Consider the following 17,908-nt stretch of genomic DNA (forward strand, 5'->3'; position numbering starts at 1 on the left):
TTACCACTTAAGTCACTAACTTTCTCAATAATTACCATTTGATGCTCAAACTTTGCTAACTTCCCAAAATAGCCCAATTTCAACCCTTTAAAATAAAAATCCAGCAATGAAGATCAACTATTGAGTAATTACACATTTACTCCATAACTTTTCAAAATTATCAAATAGGTCTCCAACTTTTGAAAAATTACAAAATGGTCCTAAATTTTTTCTAAGGCTTTTAGAACCCTCAAATATCATTTCTAAGCTATAGGAAAATTTTCACAATTTTTCCCCAATTAAAACCCTAAGGCCAAAAATATAGGGGGTTAAATTACCTTGATTTTCAATGGATTAAAGCATGAAATCAACCTCTATTCAATATTTCCAAGTCTCTATAATCAAACCGCTAACTTAATTTCATCAAATCATAAACTTTCCCCAATATAGGGTTTAGGTGAAATTTCTATGAACATATATAGGTGATTTTAATCATCAATCAAGCTTGGAAATGATTCTATAACATCAAAAACCTCACAATCTAGTTAAACCCTAACATGAACATAAACCCTAGAATTTGGGATCTTTGAACTCAAGCAAGATTAGCATGCAATATTGGTACCACATGATAGCGTGTTTTAAATAGAACAATTTTCTATTTCACGGTTCAATCCAAAATTCAAAAGAAATTGCCCAAAAATGAGAATTAAAATTTTTCTTACCTTGGTCAGGGAGTCATAGCTAGGTTGGAGAAGATGAGAAAGCTTACATGAAATATTTCCTTAATTTCATGTTATTTTGTCATTTATTTAGCTTAAATGAATTAAAAATTCATTTAATTGAGAAATGACAATTTCACCATTGATCAAACTTGATAATTACCTTCATACCAAGCCACATAACTCCTATCATCTTCCCAAAGTCACAGATGAACAAAATATTATACCCTTTACCAATTTACCCATGCAACTTTCTGAAAATTTCAATCTTGCCATTTTCATCCAACGGTCCAAATTGACATGGAAATAAATTCTCAAATCCAATGATCTATATTATTTTTCGTCATTTTAAAAATTTGGAAATAATATTTTTTAAGCTTAATTTATCATCCTTCAAATTTTCTCAGAATTTATACTCGATTTGATTTACCGATTTTTTACTGGACTTTAACACTTTCTAGATTTTAACACAAAGTCCGGATCATAAATCTAATTACCACCAAAACACATTATTGGAGGTGAACTATTTATTTATGGAATAAAAATTCTTTTTAGGAAAATTACCACTTTGGTCCCTAATGTAACACCCATATCCCGTATACCTTTCTGTACACGATATACAAAGGTCACATCACTTAAAAAACATTTTGTCATTTGAAAACCCGTAAAATTTTGTTTCAACTTTAACAACGACAAAGTATGATATTCATAGAAGCAAAATACTAAAACTACCACTTTAAATACATTATAAAATATTTTCTATAGTTCAATTACATGCCAACTAAGTTTTCAAAATGAATAAGATTGTCCCTATGTTACTGACGAGTCAACCTTTAATTGATGAAAGTTATTATTGCTTCACTCCTTACTCGACAAAACCTTGATTGTTTCCTACGCGTGAAATCAACACACGTTAAGTATTTACTTAGCGAAACATAATACTATAAAGCTGTCACAAATTATACATAAGTATCTTATGACTACTGGATGACGAATTAAATTGCATAATTCATAAAGACCATATAAGCCCTTCTCAGTTAAACCATAATTCTTTCATACAATCATTGCAATTATTCTTAGTAGGCCCATCATACCTATCATTCTGTATATTTTTCCCATTATTCTTTATTTGTCGTGTGTACATTAAATGAGAAAGCACTATACATGTATTGCACCAAAGTGCCAATTGATCATGTATCTTTTATAATCATTATGGGTGACTCCTTAAATACTATTAATACACCGTTTTGTATTTTCATTTGGGGCATCCTTTCATGCCCATTATATACTGTTTATGTTTTCCTTTATGAAGTCCATTCACATTATATATATATGGCATCATTTCATACCACTTATGCATCGTTTATATCAAAATTCATTGTAATTCCTTTAGTCTTTTACCCAAAGGCATTTAGCCTTTCATCTAACTTACATGATTGACACTTTTCTGTCAAATGCATAACTAGGCCATTAATCTTTTACTCAACGGTATTTAATCGTTCATCTAACTGGCATAATTGACACCTTTCTTCCAAATGCATAGCTAGGCCATTAATCTTTTACTCAACTGTATTTAACCGTTCATCTAATTGGCATAATTGACACTTTTCTGCCAAATGCACAGCTAGTCCATTAATCTTTTACTCAGCGATATTTAACCATTCATCTAACTGGCATAATTGACACCTTTCTGCCAAATGCACAACTAGGCCATTAATCTTTTACTCGACGGTATTTAACTGTTCATCTAACTGGCATAATTGAAACCTTTCTGCCAAATGCACAACTAGGCTATTAATCTTTTACTCAATAGTATTTAACCGTTCATCTAACTAGCATAATTGACACCTTTTTGCCAAATGTGCAGTTAGACTATTAATCTTTTACTCAACGGTATTTAACCGTTCATCTAACTGGCATAATTGACACATTTCTGCCAAATGCACAGTTAGACAATTAATCTTTTATTTTAGAACTTTTTTTACTCTAATAATTATTTATAATATCACTTAACTCTTTCAATTCATTATAAATTCTATAGTTTGCACACGTAGTGCCAATACGGTAATTTACAAACTTATTATAATTTACGTGGGTTGCACACTCACTATCAATACAGAAATTCATATAATTTATTAGTTTTTGCACTTAAAATGCCCATACGGGAATTCATAAACTAATTATGAATTTCTTAGTTTTTTGCACACTTAGTGCCAATACGATAATCATCATACATATATCAATAAATCATAAATCTATAATTACTGTAACATCTACGTACATAATAAATGCACTAACCTAGATTGCCTCGCTATTATATCCAAAATACAAAGTTGATTACTCAGGTACTTTGTCTTTGCCTTTTTTTTGACTCGAGAGCTTGATTTCGATTTACTCAAGCATCCAATAAAGACACGTATAATATCAATTATTAGTATATTTCCTAACAATTATACTTAAACGTTACTCAAGAGTACATATTATTATATTTTCTATAACAATCTTAGCTTATCTTAACATTTCTAACTCAATAGTATCGATACCCCTACCATGGTATCGATACTACTATACTATAGTATCGATACCTTATTGTGGTACTGATATCATTTCTGCATTCTGTTAACAATGGTATCGATACCATCCTCATAGTATCGATACGCCCCTCTTGGTATCGATACCACTTGAATCGGTATCGATACTACTCAGTGAATTCTTCTGATTTTAAGCCTATAGTATCGGTACTGTTCTATCAGTACCGATACCCTTACCCAGATTTTACATTTTTCAGTACAAAACTTACCCAAATTTAGTCAAATTTCTTTATGTTTACCCACAATACTACTATTAAACTCTTCTCTACTTATCCATATTAACATTCCTTCATTTAGTTTCTTAAAACATCTAAAATCTCTCAAGCTTACTTGAATCTAAGAATCACACTATATTTTCTAACTTATTTTTAAACTCATCCAATGCTTATAATCTCTTATTTACTTTATTGACAAGTCAAATCTAGTAGTAAACATCAATAAAATACTCATATCATAACATATCATTACAAAACCCATTTCCTTAAATCTCCCATATTTCATTCATCTTTTAGGTTTAATCATATTTAATCCTTCCTTAAGCTTCTATAATATTCAATGCTTCAAAAACCAACCAAAAATGGAAGAAGAAACTATCTAAATAAAACCTCACCTTTGCTATGGGAGAGAGCTTGCTCCACGGGAAAGAAGAAGAAAAGAGAAATAACTTTTTGGCTAATCTCATTCCCCTTTCCCCTTATATAATACCTTATTAAATACCTTATTAGAAAATGAATTTAAAATTTATTTTCCTTTAAAGGACCAAAATGCCCTCTTTATTCATCTATTTATACAATTTAGTCTAACAATATTCCAAATCATTCCCCATCTTTTACCCTTTATTCAAATAAATCTTCAAATTTCAAATCTGTTCAATAAAGTCCCTGACCTAATATTTGGAGTATTACACCTAAACGTTTCCCAATTTATACTTTGGTCATCAAACTTTCAAAATTTATGTTTTGGTAATTAACTAAAATTTGGGATATTACAAACACTGTTCGACTGTCTCTCACTATACAACAGTAAGATGAAGACTGTAGTAGCACGACTTCAATGATCAACGAATTGCATCCTTACCTTTTTCTATCACCGAAAACGTTTGAATTAGAGAAAATATTCTTTGAATTTGTGTCTAACGTTGTAGGTTTATATGGTTTAAATGGGAGATTCGCACTAGAAAATTTTTGGAAAATTTGAATAATGGAACAACTAATATTCAAGAATCAAGGAATCATTAGTGCATAATATTTTTCATATTATGAATTAATGTAACAATTACATAAAATAATGTCTAAATTAAAGAGTCGTTAAATTTAGTTAATTTTATCTCTTTTTTTTAATTCCAAACGAAATTTAAAAAGATGTGATTCATGTATATAAATACGTCTCACAATTGGTACCCTACCAATGTGGAATATAAGCTTTTTATTTCTTCAACGTAAGTTACAAGTAGTTTACATTGAGTATCAATTTCTCATTCAATTATTTTAAGCATATTATATACTGTTGTAAAAGTCTCAAGAAGTAAATATAAAACCATAATTTTATGATCCGAAACTTCATCTTCATTCATTAAAAATATGCCTCCAACTAGCTGTACCTTATATTTATAATTGGACTTGGGGCTGTTTAGTGATTGGGTAACATGATTGTCCCGGGCAATCAAATGGATATATTGTTAACTTGCAGCCTAGGTTGTGTCATGATATTTCTTCACAGGTATAGTAAAGGCCGAAAGTTCTCCATGTTGACAGAATTTGGACTTTTCAAGCTACGTGACAATCTCTAATAATTATTCTTACATATGTTATCTATTTTAATTTTTTGCCTATCGATACTGACTTTGCGAGAATATTAATGTATATTCGATTCCCTGGTGATGCAGACAATTACTTAAACTTGTCTAAAGAACAATTTCTGCCGCTAATTATGATATTAATAAATCTTTAGCTTAGTGTAGTTGCCTTTGGACCAGCGGATGGGATGTTATTAAGCTTAAAGCTAACAAAATTGAATGAGCCTGAGAGCACGTGCTTTTGCTGTATCTACAAGCTTCTAGTTATGGAGTTCGATTATTTAGAAAGGCTAGAAAGATTGAGATGAAGTTTATTCTGGAGTGTAATTAAAATGAACTAGAGTAGTGATGAGTTCAAATTCGGCCTCGATAGGAAACTCGAAGCTCAATATTAACATGATCAAAATCAACTTTTTTGATAGCTTGAGTTACTCGAACTCAAATCGACAATCATCAAATTCGGTTTGATCGCACAAAAAAATGAGAATACTTGCGTTTCATACAATGAACATAGATCCAACAATGCCAAAAAAATCAAACCACCATTCGATATTTAGCCCAAAAAGAAGGATCAAATAAATGAAATCCGTCAAGAAATTATTTTTCTTGTGAAAAAAAGTTGTATCACAAGCTAAGTGAAGCGGGGAAAGTGCAAATCATACAACAGATTCTTCTTTGTTACCCCTCTTTTTGGCGTTTACCATTGCTGCTTCTTTCAACCTTATGAGCTCTTCAAAGCAATGGTTATACTGTGAATCAATGGCATCAAGCTCCAACTTCAGCTCCTCGAACTTATCCTTGTCCTCCAATGACACTGAGCAAATGCTTGAAAAGCTCAGGTTTTTGTGATGTAAAAGAACATGAATCCATTACGTTGGATGTATCGGAGTTCTTTGCAGAATCGTTTATCACAACAGATTCACAACGGTTTTCCTCATCACTCGCCTCTTTATGTCTAAGATGATTATAAACCCACCCAATATCCAGACCAAAGTCATATGTGCTTGAACCTATGTGACATCCATCATTGCTGTAATCAGAAGATTCCATTGGTTCGCTATTATTCTGATCTGTTGCTACCATCACATCTGATACAGTCTATATATCGGAACTGAGAGACTCTTGGGTATCTTGACATTTCGCGACAGCCAACTCTGAGAAAACGCCTTGTTCACCAACTGTTTTAATAGTGAAACTACTTGGGCAACCTATGTCATCTCGTAAGTGTAAATTGCTTCCAAATGGAGGTTTCCAGCAGGGTACAAGATCCGAAATCAGGCTATCAATCAACTCCGCAATGACAGTTATATCTTCATTCGACAAATCAAGTTGTTCAACCATCTCCACAGCAATTGAAATAGCGGTATCAGAATCTAGATAAAATAAAAAATGGATATTCCTAGCTCGACCTGTTAAAAGAAAAGCAATGGTGCATAATTCATTTTTTGAATATGGAGTAAGATTTTTTCTAACAAATTTACTTACCACATTGATCAGCAATGCGCAAGGTCAAAGAAATTGTACAATCATCATTTCTCTCCCCTTTTAACCTGAATTCATTATTCTCTGTGAAATACTGTAGCTCAGCAGCTGTGGACTGAGCAGTTCCATTGATGCTTTTTCCAAGGTTTTTGCCATTAGGATCTATGTCCATTGTATGAGGATCGGACTGGAACGAGTTTACTAATTGGGGGATAAGATTTGGTAACTGCAGTGGAACACTGAGATGTTCCATGGGAATTTCAGCCAAAAGGAATGGATCTTTCAAGAGCTCCACAGCTGGCAATCTGATAGAAGCAGGAAGAAGACATTTCTCAATGAACTGCTTTACTTGGGGATCATTCACTTTACCAAGGGAAGCAGGTTTAATACCCTGCAGGGAAAGAGTTGAGAGAGTTCAACCGACCACTTAAAAGAGTGTTCTGGAGGATATTCATTATCGGAGATAGTCATCAACTTACAGATGAAACTTTCTTGTATATTTGTGCTGGATTTTTGCATTCATTATATGGATATTCACAAGTAACCATCTCCAACATGCACAGACCAAAAGAATAAATGTCGACAAGTTCATTATATTCCTCATCATAAAGCTCTGGAGCCATGAATTCAGGAGTGCCTGCACAAAGAACAAAGCATTAGAAGTTTCAGCTGAAACAGATTAGCAAAAGTCACCAAATTACTTATTTAGAGAAAACAAAGTACCAATTACACTTTGAGCAGTGGGCTGCTGCATGATGGTTGCCAACCCAAGATCTCCGATCTTTACCTCTCCATTATTTCCATTTACAAATATATTATCACATTTTAAATCTCTATGAATAATTGGAGGATTGGGACTATGCAGATAGTGTAAGCCTCTAAGGATCTGCCGTGACCAATTCTTGATGGCTTTCAAATCAACACTCTTATGCTTCTTACGGTATCTAAAATTGAAACCAAATCTCAGTATATCATAAATGAATGGCAAAGTCAAGCATAAGAGAAGTTCACGGAACTAACTGCCTTAAACTCCCCGAAGTAAACAACTCTGTTATCATGTTGATGGCCTTGTTCTTATCATCCACCCAGTAGTTGTAAAATTTCATAATATTTTCATGCTTCAACGACTTCAAAAGGTGAACCTCTGAATATAATCTTTCTAATTGTTCAGGTGTCTGCAATACATCTTCGATATTGACTTGGCTCCATGCAACCACTATTCCATCAGTTTCATCAAATCCCTTGTAACTAAGGAAAAAACAATGTAGCAGCCAAAATGGATCAATCAATCAAAACCACATTCCTATAAAAGTTAACCGAATATAAAGAAGATAGGTGATGAACCCATACACAGTCTTGAATGCTCCCTTCCCCAGGATCTCATCATACTGAAGGAATAAAAACAAACCAAACCAAAAATAATATATCACTAAATAAAAAAGAACCAAATATTCAAATTCTAATGAAGGAAAATATAAGACTTTATGCATAGCTTGACAACATTCGCATTCAGGTTGGCCAAACATATGCATTCCGCATAAAAATGGCAAAGGCATTACTTATAATCAAAATTTGTCTTGTTCATTAAAACATGAGTAATTTGCAAACTTAATAGTACAATAAAAGTTGAGGACAAACAATTTTTGGTTAAATTCAGGAAAATGAAGAAAATTAATGAAAAAAATTGCCCTTGGGCCACAATTTATTAAATTTCTATTAACTTAAGCCAAAATGTAAGCAGCATTTGATATATCTGAGAAAAACTATAAAAAAATTCCATCCGAATTCGAGATTTACAAGTTAAATTGATTTCTTCAAAGATTCTTGGCAACCAAACAGATATAGGTAACCCTAACAATGCAAAACCGAAGAAAAATATATAAACAATAACAAAAATTCGGAGCCGAAATATACCCGTACATACCGACCCCACCGATCTTTCTCGGCGAAATCACAACCATCAGCCGCCTCCATCTTTTTATACGCAGAAAGAACTAAACCACGCCACAACTACAGAACACGATCGAATATTCCAACAAAAAATCCACACACACAAAAAAAAGAAGAAAAAAGAAAACAAATGAGAAGGGAACAAAAAGGCAGAAAACGCTATTAGAGGTCAAAATTGACCCCAATGGGAAGCAAAGGCGATGAGAGAATCTGCTGTTTTTCAGAGAATGCCTCGGAAGCAATTGAGTAAGAATCGATTTCCGATCGGAATCGAAACCGATATCCAAAGGCCACCGCCATGTTCATATCTTCCGCCCGTTGACGATATTCCAATACCATACGGCTGTTTCTTAGTTGAATCGAATTTGTATTGAATCTTATACCAATCCCATATTCTCCCCCCATAGTTCTACCCGCATTTTAATTTCCCCCGTTTCATTCCCCTAATTTCCACGGGATTGGTGAAATTCCGAGGCTGCAAGGATTCATGAAAACAGTGGATACTTTGGAAAGATCAATAGAAAAAACCAAAGTACAGAAGTTTATGTAGGATCGGGCGGCTCATGATATAGTAAATATATGGGTAAAGTACACAAATGGTCCTTTAATTATAAGAAATTATTTTGTTGTGTCTCAATCATTAAAAGTTATAACATAATCTCCAATAATTGGTGTTATTTTATAGAGTATTCAATTATTAAAAATTATAAAATAATTCATATATTTTTAATTAATTTTTTAATAAAAAATTAATGATATTTTGAGCAAGACGTTAACATATTGATTAAGATATGATAAAATTATATTTTAATAACTTTATTGACACCGTTGTTGCTTTGAAACATTGATGCGGTAATATAATATTTCAAGCACTAGCTTGATGAGATAATGTAAACAAACATTTAATCTAAAAAATATAGCTCAAACAATTTTAGGATCAATAAGATCAGATTTTATCATATCATAGTTAACAAGTTAACATCTAGTTCAGACAACTTTCAATTTTTCATGAAAATGAATAAGCTTGAAAAACGAATAGTCAGATGATTATTTATAACTTTGCATAGTTGAGGAATCAGAAAATCAACACCGTATAATTAAAAAATTATTTTATAATTTTTAATAATAAGTAGACTTAACAAAATAATATTTTATAATCAAGAGACCATTTGTATAGTTTACCCTAAATATATATTAATGGATAAAGAAGAAAAAAAGTCGCTTAGCGGGGGTTGGGGGAGAACAACACGTACATTATAAGGAGCGTGAGATTGAAGTAGGAGCATTTTAAACCAATTCTCACGGGGTAGGGAGCTGCGGTGTTTATTGCTGTTACCAAGTTGCTCTCGGGGCATTCTTTGCCCTTCAAATTTGTTTATAAATCACTCTTTCTTTCTTTTTTATTTATTTAACTATTAATAATCTATTCAGCTAAATAATATTTTCATTTAAAACCATATTTATTAATTATTGTATAAATAAAAATTAAGAAAGAGTATTTTTTAAATTTAATAAAATTTGTGCCTAATCATTAATCCCTGAACTAATAAAGTTCACTGAATAATAATAACATATTATTAAACAAACTACTAAATATAACGAGAGATCAATGGAAGATATCGTTATAAAAAAAAACCCCAAGAAACCCTAAACAGAGGAATATTGCTCACAAAGGAAACTCAATAGAAGACCATCAGAAAATACACCCAATCTGGGTACACCGCCCATACTGGAATGTCCAGGTTCCCCTATTCGGTCTGAAGACCAACAAACGGCTAAAAAGATAAGGAAAGATGAGTCTGCAGAGGATACAATAGCCATGCAAACGGAGGCCATCGATATGGAAGACGATGAAACAAAGAAACATATAAGGAAATCAATCTTGAACCAATGAAAAATCCGGAAACAACTCATAAAGCATCATATGCATCAAAGGCGGCCAAGAATCCATATGCACACGACAATGAAGGTTTTGTCCAAGGTTTCGATATAGAAGAAGTAGTCATTTTGGATGAAAATTGTATTGTGGACGAATCTGGCACAATCCCGATGATCAAATTCTCTGAAAGAGTCCATGACCAAATCGATAGAAGCATGAGAAAATAGTGAGATTATTAGGATGATCAATAGGTTACAAAAACCCTACTCAACAAAACTCACTGCCTCTGGCGGCCAAAAGGGGAACTGCAACTCATCGATCTTGAAAATAACTACTATTTTGTTAGATTCGAAGATGAAAGGGATTACAATGATGTCCTAACGGAATGACCATGGACGATTTATGGGAACTATCTAACGGCGCAACCATGGAGTAAAAGCTTCTCTACAACGGAAAAACACCCCTCACATGTTATAGTTTAGATTCGATTACCCGGTTTACCATACCAATACTACTGTAAACCTTTGTTTCGAAGAATTACGAAGGTGGTAAGACAAGTAATAAAAGTGGATTATAACACCAAGAGAGGGAAAGAGGCAAGTTCGTGAGACTAGCGGTAATGGTAGACCTGAATAAACCCTTCAAATTGTGCATTGGAATCAACAACTTCATACAGAAACTAGAATACGAAGGACTCCAACAATTTTGCTACACATATGGGATATACGGTCACTGATACAAGCACGCCCAAGGAATTCAATGAAGATCCAAGAATCATGCCCAAAGGTCCCCTTACGCGATCTAAGGCTAAGGCATTCAGAGAAGTACTTTTTAACCTTTGCATTAATGTTTTCCATTCATTTGATAAGATACAAGCTTTGGATGATAAGCTATATAACATAATATATTGCATAATAATATGTCACATCTTTAATTAGTTTATTAGTGATTTACATTAGTTTTGCATTCATTTGAATTGATTCCATTATATTTATAATATGGCAGCATGTCATTCATGATTTCTTTAGCTCATTGCATGATAATTCAGCTCCTAAGACTTATATATTAGCTCATTATTATTGCATCATCATATACTTAGCTCATGGCATTCATTCATAGCTCACAAGCACTTATGCATGCACAACAACATGCATTTTGATTCATTCAAGCTCATTTCTTTTATTTTACCTTAGTTCATTTATCCATGTAGGTACATCAAGGGAAGACACATCTTATGGTAGCTTGGTGGAGTATTTGGAAAAGCATGGTAGCTCAAAATTAGTTCATAAAGACTATAGCAGCTCGTGGAGATCACATGGAAGCTCAATTCAGTTGAAGGAGATAATATGGAGCTAAATTTAGCTGAGGAAGCCATATGGACTAAAGTGGCTAAAAGTGGACTAAAGGTAGTTGGATGTAGCTGGGAGAGTAGCTGAGGAGCATAGAAGACCATAGCTAGCTAGCTTGAGTTCATCAAGCTATAGCTCACCTAGTTAACTAACAAAACACTCACCTAACTCACCATGTTTCTAGCTTACCTCTTGACTGCCAAAGACTTTACATATCATCCTATGGCCTAAACCAAACCAAAAGACCAATGGAGACTCCTTGTGCAATGTGTGTGCCCCCTAGTCGTGTGCCTTGCATGTGCACTCCTTAGGCGCCAAAATGAGAAGTCACCTATCGATTCGGCCAAGGCTTGATAACTAACCAACTTGGAGACAAATTGAAGAGCCAAGGATCATTCCCCTTTATCTAGGCCGAATCATCATCTCATTTCATCATGCATGTATTTAATTAATTATGTCTTTAATTAAAATGATACATTGGTCGAATAGTCATCTAGTTAATGGCCTTGTTTTCTTTTATTTAGTATAAATAGGCTATCATATTTCATTTTAAAAACAACCTTTGTTCATCAAATATATTGTGAGAATAATTATCTTTTACTTAGTCTTTTTATAATTTATTGACTTATCAAGCAGTAACACTTGTGGCGTCAATCCCTTTATTCTTCCATTGATACTTATGGTTCCTATCTCTCTTATAGACAGTGGGTCCAAGTCCTATTCTAGCACCCCTTGAATAGATTTGTAAGGTTGTGTCTCTGCTCCATATAGCATTGGTTCTTCCTTGGTTTATTCAAGATACTTTTCATAAACTATCCATTTCTTTCATAACCATTACCATAGCCCAAACACTTAACCATCTTCCGTACTCATTATAATATTTCAAACCTACCTTAAAACCTTTACATTTACTTACATTTAACCCTTCTATTTTGAGTCATTCACTTGATGTAGGTGCTTGCTTACTTCCTAAGTCCTACAATCAAGTTGTCGTTGTTTCATAGAACATTGGAGCCTACCTCAACTTACATCATATGGTAATCAGAGGAAAAGGTGGAAGAAGCAGTAATATAACAAATGAAGTCTTACATAAAAATAATAAAAAATAAGTGTTGATTCAAAAATAAAAAAAGAATCTCAAAAAACACAAAAAAGAGGTACATTCAATTGAAATATTACAAAGCTTTCTTCTTCATCTCTATCATTAAAGTCAAGGCTAATTGAAGACTTGACTGTGGTGATTTGGTGGGGTTGTGAGCACTTGAAAAGTGAGTAACGCTTTCTTTCTCTTCTTTCTATTTCTAAACTATCGTTTACAATATATTTTTCTTTCCATACCTAACCATACTTTGCAGCAATGCACACTAAGTTAATCTACTTGAAAGGTCTTGAGTAAGTCTTTTAAAGACTTTGCTTAAAGAGAACTGAGTGGAAAAGGCAAAGAAAGCATTGAGAACAACATAGGACACACAAAAGGCAATTAGCGTCCAAACTCGAGTGATATGTGACATTCTAGTTTCTTTTGAGTGGATTTGTGAGGCTTTGTGAGTGAACTACTTGGTAAGGTCCTATAATCTCATTTTATTAATTATTTTACTAACATGTTGTAAGAATATCTTCCTTCTACTTTCTACAGTGTCCTAGTGGTCAAAAGGACTCTCAACATATAATATCATGAAGATTAACAGAGGAAAACATCCTCCATACTCATTGTCATATAAATGACAAAGTATGCTTGATGATCATCGACGGTGGAAGTTGCACCAATGTGGCCAGCACGCTAATGGTGGAGAAATTGGGATTGAAAACCATAAAGCATCCTAACCCTTATAAATTGTAATGGTTTAATGATGTTGGTGAGACAAGAGTCACAAAACAAGTGCTTGTACCATTTTTTATTGGAAAATACAAAGATGAAGCCCTACGTGATATTGTGCCCATGAATGCCAGCCATATCTTGCTCTGAAGACCATGAAAATTTGATAAAAGGGTTATGCATGATGGATTCACCAATAAATTCACTTTCCAACATGAAGGTAAAAGAATCACATTGGTGCCACTATCTCCAGTTCAAGTGCATGAAGGACAAGTTGCCATTTGCAAGAGCACGAAAACAATAAAGAAAGTCATTGATGAAAAGAAATCTTATCCTCCTAAAATGAACATCTATGCCAAATGAGGGAAAGTTTGGAAACATTTGGCAGCAAACAAAACTTTTCTTGTACTTATTTACAAATAAAGTTTCCTTATTACTAATTCCCCTTAAGGTTTGCCTTCTTCTATTTTTATCTTTTGCATGAATTTGAATACATATTCCCTAAAGAAATTCCAAATGGATGGCCTCCTATCCGAGGCATTGAACACCAAATAGATTTAATCCTAGGAGCAACCATACCAAATAGGTCGGCATACCGAAGCAATCCCGAGGAAACCAATGAATTGCAACAGCAAGTCAAAGAACTAATAGATAAAGGCTACATAAGGGAAAGCTTGAGTCCTTGTGTTGTACCTGTCCTATTGGTTCCAATGAAAGATGGAACTTGGCAAATGTATGTGGATTGCCGAGCAGTGAACCAGATTACCATCAAATATCACCACCCTATACCTCAGTTGGATGACATGCTTGATGAACTAAGTGGAGCATGTATCTTTTCGAAGATTGATTTGAAAAGTGGTTATCATCAAATCCGAATACGTGAAGGAGACGAATGGAAAACAACATTCAAAATGAATCAAGGTTTGTATGAATGGTTAATCATGCCTTTTGGCTTAACCAACGCACCTAGTACTTTCATGCGCCTAATGGATCATGTCCTTCAGCCCTTCATTGGTAAGTTTTTTGTTGTTTATTTTGATGATATTCTAATTTACAGCAAGACTATGGAGGATCACAAGGGACACTTGAAATTTGTCCTTGATACACTAATGAAAGAACAACTTTATGCTAACTTAAAGAAATGTTTTTTCTACACTAACCAACTCACGTTTCTAGGTTTTATTGTAAGTTCACAGGGTTTGTAGGTTGATCCGGAGAAGGTTAAGGCAATACAAGAATGGCCATGCCCAAGCAACATAAGTCAGGTAAGAAGTTTTTAAGGATTGGCTAGTTTCTACAAGAGGTTTGTTCCAAATTTTAGTTATATTTCCGCCTCCTTAACCATGATCATAAAGAATGATTCAAACTTCTCATGGGGAAAAGAACAAGAAGATGCATTTTTGGAGATCAAAAGGTGTCTAATGAAGGCACATCTTCTAGTTCTGCCAAACTTTGAGAAAACTTCTTAGATTGAATGTGATGCTTCGGGAATAGGCATTGGTGTCGTTTTGTCTCAAGAGGGATGACCCATCGCTTTATTCAGTGAAAAGGTAAGTGTTGCATCCTTGAATTATCCAACATATGTCAAGGAAATGTACTCACTTATTTGATTCTTAGAGACATGGCAACATTACCTATGGCCAAAAAAGTTAGCGATACACATTGATCATGAAGCCTTAAAACACATTAAAGGACATCATAAATTCAATAAACGTCATGCCAAGTGGGTGGAATTTATTGAGTCATTTCGATATGTCATACATTACAAAAAAGGTAAAGATAATATGGTTGCTGATGCACTCCCAAGAAGGCATGTTTTACTTAATTCCTTAAATTCCAAACTTTTTAGTTTTTCATTCATAAAAGAGCAATATGTTACTGACCTTGATTTTAGAGAGAATGACAAGATATGTGAAGCAAAAACCAATGGAAAGTTATATAGGCATGAAGAATATCTTTTAAAGGAATGAAGGTTATGCATACCACAAGGTTCTATTCGAGGCTTCTTAGCAAAGGAAGCACATGAAGGAGGCATCATGGGACATTTTGGCGTAGACAAGACACTAAGCATATTGGAAGAACATTTCTTTTAGCCAAAGATGAGGAAATATGTTGAAACATTGTGTGAACGGTGCCTTGTTTGCAAAAGAGACAAGTCAAAAGTCATGCCTCATGGGCTATACATGCCTCTTCCTATTCCCAAGATGCCTTGGGTGGATAAATCCATGGATTTTGTGACGGGGTTACCAAAAACAAGAAACGAACGCGAATATATATTTTTTGTTGTTGATAGGTTCTCAAAGATAGCTCATTTTATTCCTTGTCATAGTACAGACAATGCAACACATATAACCAATCTATTATTCAAGGAAGTGGTGTGTCTGCATGGACTTCCCCGAACAATTGTATCGATCATGATGTCAAGTTCTTAAGTCATTTTTAGATAACCCTATGGAGAAAGATCAAAACCAAATTACTTTTCTCAACAACATACCATCCTCAAACTGATGGGCAAATCGAAGTGGTAAAGCGAGTCTTATCTGCTATTCTACAATCCATCGTCCAAAAGAACATCAAGTCATGAGAAGATTGCTTACCTCACGTGGAGTTTTCTTACAACCAAACCATTCTTTCAACCACTAAACATTCTCCCTTTGAGGTAGTGTATATTTTCAACCCTTTGACCCCTTTAGACTTAATTGCTCTTCCTTATGAGCATATGATGAATAAAGACACAAAGGACAAGGTTAAATATGTGAAAAGGTTACATCAACAAGTGTGAGACAACATTGAAAAGAGAACACGTCAGTATGAAGAAAAAATAAGCAAAGGGTCAAATAAGGTTTCCTTTGAAGTTGGCAATTGGGTATGAGTGCATCTACGAAAAGAAATGTTTCCTAATCAAAGGAAATCAAAACTTTTGCCAAGAAGAGATAGACCTTTCCAGATTGTGGAAAAGATGAATTACAACATCTACAAACTAGACCTTATAGGAAATTATGGGGTAAATGTTTCTTTCAATGTATTTGACCTTTCTTTATATGAAGATAACGACGATTTAAGGGAAAAGAACCTAAAAGAAGGGAGGATGATACAAGCACGCCTAAGGAATTCATTGAAGATCAGGAATTATGCCCAAAGGTCCTCTTACGCGGCTTAAGGATAAGACATTTAAAGAAGTACTTTCTAACCTTTGTATAAATTCTTTCCATTCATTTGATAAGATACAAGCTTTGGATGATAAGAAATATAACATAATATATGCCACATAATAATATGTCATATCTTTACTTAGTTTATTATTGATTTACATTAGTTTTGCATTCATTTGAATTGATTCCATTACATTTATAATATGACAACATGTTATTCATAATTTCTTTAACTCGTTGCATGATAATTCAGCTCATAAGACTAATATATTAGCTCATTAACATTGCATCATCATATACTTAGCTCATGGCATTCATTCATATATCTCACAAGTACTTATACATGCACGACAATATGCATTTTGATTCATTCAAGCTCATTTCTTTCACTTTACCTTAGTTCATTTATCCATGTAGGTAGATTAAGGGAAGAAACATCTTATGGTAGCTTGGTAGAGTATTTGGCAAAGCATGGCAGCTCACAATTAGCTCACAAAGACTATGACAACTCATGGAGATCACATGGAAGTTCAATTTAGTTGCAAGAGCTAAGTTGGAGCTAAACTTAGTTGAGGAAGCCATATGGAATAAAGTTGCTAAAAGTGGACTAAAGGTAACTCGATGTAGCTGGGAGAGTAGCTGAGGAGCTTAGAAGACCATAGCTAGCTAGCTTGAGTTCATCAAGCTATAGCTCACATAGTTAGCTAACAACACTCACCTAGCTCACCATGTTGCTAGCTTACCTTTTGGCTGCTAAACACATATCATCCTATGGTCGATACCACACCAAAAGACCAATGGTGCCTCCATGTGCAATGTGTGCGCCCCCTAGCCGTGTACCTTGCATGTGCAGTTCTTAGGCTCCAAAATGAGGAGTTATTTATCTATTCTGCCAAGGTTTCATAACCAACCAACGTGGCAGAAAATTAAAGAGCCAAGGCACCCATTCAACCAATGATCATTCCCCTTCATCTAGGTTAAATCTTCATCTTATTTCATCATGCATATATTTAAATAATTATGTCTTTTAATTAAAAGGACACATTGACTAATAGTAATCTAGTTAATGGCCTTGTTCCATTTCATTTAGTATAAATAGGCTATCACATTTCATTGTAAAAACAACCTTTTTTCATCAAATATATTGTGAGAATCATTATCTTTTACTTAGTCTTTTTAGAGACTTATCAATTGGT

At 33.8% G+C, this 17,908-nt stretch overlaps 1 long non-coding RNA gene and 1 pseudogene across 1 annotated transcript; both read right to left on the minus strand.

Moving 5' to 3' along the window:
* Nucleotides 1–1,481: 1,481 nt before the first annotated feature.
* LOC120139608 lies at nt 1,482–15,755 on the minus strand. The gene is made up of 3 exons (XR_005517656.1): nt 15,744–15,755; nt 12,764–12,768; nt 1,482–1,589 (listed from the first exon to the last, which is right to left on the minus strand). It is a non-coding gene; the product is annotated as an uncharacterized LOC120139608 (long non-coding RNA).
* On the minus strand, nt 5,612–9,023 carry LOC120139601 (annotated as a pseudogene).
* Nucleotides 15,756–17,908: the final 2,153 nt, after the last annotated feature.

Source organism: Hibiscus syriacus, unplaced genomic scaffold, assembly GCF_006381635.1.
Source record: "Hibiscus syriacus cultivar Baekdansim isolate YM2019G1 unplaced genomic scaffold, ASM638163v2 tig00002237_pilon, whole genome shotgun sequence".
Taxonomy (NCBI): Eukaryota; Viridiplantae; Streptophyta; class Magnoliopsida; order Malvales; family Malvaceae; genus Hibiscus; species Hibiscus syriacus.